Source organism: Zeus faber, assembly GCF_960531495.2.
Source record: "Zeus faber genome assembly, chromosome: 19".
Lineage (NCBI taxonomy): Eukaryota > Metazoa > Chordata > Actinopteri > Zeiformes > Zeidae > Zeus > Zeus faber.
The window spans coordinates 13,383,898-13,385,565 of record NC_137206.1 but is presented as its reverse complement, the minus strand read 5'-3'; the positions used below and the strand labels follow the sequence as shown (position 1 = coordinate 13,385,565).

Genomic DNA, 1,668 nt, shown 5'->3' with positions numbered 1-1,668 from the left:
AGTCCACGCCTCCACGGGTCAGAGCTGTTTTGGTGGTACAAGGGGGGGGGGGGCTACACAATATTAGTGGTCGTTTTAATGTTGTGGCTGATCGATATAGGTCTCTGAGGTCCCCAAAACATGTTTTTGAAGTATTTCGCTGAAAATACCACTCCCATCATGCATTCTAGCCATTCTAACATGCCTCTAAACCACCCTGTTCTCGACGGGCTGTTTCAGTGTGTGTGTCGCTTTAAATGAAAATGCTGCCGCTCCCCACGCCCGCTCTGGAACTGTTCACCCCAGTTCTGTGAGCCCGTTGTATGAAGTACGTAAACTTTCGCTTGTTTCACCAAAATCTGTTTTTTAACAAATTTGAGGTGAGAAATAAGCAACCCATTTGCTGAATCTTCACTTGTATTAGATTTGCAAGATGTAATTTAAAAGTTTGTTCTGTTTGTTCTGCTGCAGCAGCCTACATTCAAACTAATGCATACACTTTTTGGGTGTTTTTTTTGGAAAGAAACACAGCAGTGTTCTTTTTTAAATATTTATATTATCCTAGTGTTCAGTTTCTTCATGGACAGTTGGTAATAATTCCTCTTTGTTTTTAAAAGATTTGTCTGTGTAGCCAACAACAGGGCACTTCCCGGCTCCGCTTGGTAGTTCTCCAGCCGTGGGTGGAGTCGCTCAGCTGGGAGCCGGTTGTAATTCTACCGCGGAATCATGGGATGTAGGAAGGGGTCCAAAATCCGAATGGCTTGTTGAATCACATGTTTTCTGAAATAGGCAGTTCACAAGAAACCGACTGGGTTGTCTTATTTCACATTTTGTGTGTTCGTAGGCCCGTCAGAGACCAAAGCCTATGCGCACAAGCACCGAAAAAGTGAAACCCCTTTAAAGCTTGAATTAGCTAGTTCGTTTTTGTCTAGAGGGGACATAAGTCATGGAAGCGGAAAGGTTTCACATCATCTTATCTTCATACTGAATATGTATTTTCTGTCAAAAGAAACCTAGCAGGACGTCTCAGAATGTCAATATCTGTTTTTTCCTTTTTTTTTTTGACAAAATGTTGAGGTATATTTTCGAGTACGGTGAGATTTCATGTTCAATTCCACCCCTTCGATGCCCTTCTGTTGAACTGTAAACTGAGGGTCGTCTCAGTTTAGCCTTAGACACCGGGCATTCTTAGCTGTGTCGCATTCCTTCCGGGCTTGTCTTGTGGTCTGGAAGCGATTCTTACCGCTGCGACTCGTCCGTCCTGTAGGGAAACCGTATCAACGTCTTGCTGCAAAACTGTACTTGCCCGGACCTGAACTTTCGGCGATATAACTGCACATTGAACTGGGTGAGTACAAAGAGTGAGTGATCTGAGTCCCGCTACACCTGCGACGATAATGGCCATGGCTCCATCGTTTTTCTCACGTTTTTCTCACCTAACCGTGTACTTGTAAATGAAATATCAAAGGCGTTTTTATCGTTCTTAACTGGCTTTTCCTGAACCGGGGTTGGATTGGGCCCCGACATGGGTGGCTTGTAAAACTAATGTCTGGATTGGGAGTCATCTGTGACTGAGTGATTAGTCAGTCGAGAGGAAAAAAAAGAAAAGAAAAGAAAAGCCGTTGATGCCCCGCTGATGCCTCAACGCCTGATTTCCCAGAGTTTCCCTTTCACATCCTCTTGGCAATC

General features: G+C 44.2%; 1 long non-coding RNA gene across 1 annotated transcript in view; it reads left to right on the top strand.

Annotated features, from left to right (window-relative positions):
• LOC307244687 overlaps positions 1-1,315 on the top strand; it is a 4,175-nt gene extending 2,860 nt beyond the window's left edge. The window contains exon 3 of the long non-coding RNA XR_013844656.1: positions 1,247-1,315. This is a non-coding gene — a long non-coding RNA (uncharacterized lncRNA). The remainder of the gene's footprint in view (positions 1-1,246) is intronic.
• The last annotated feature ends 353 nt before the right edge of the window (positions 1,316-1,668 follow it).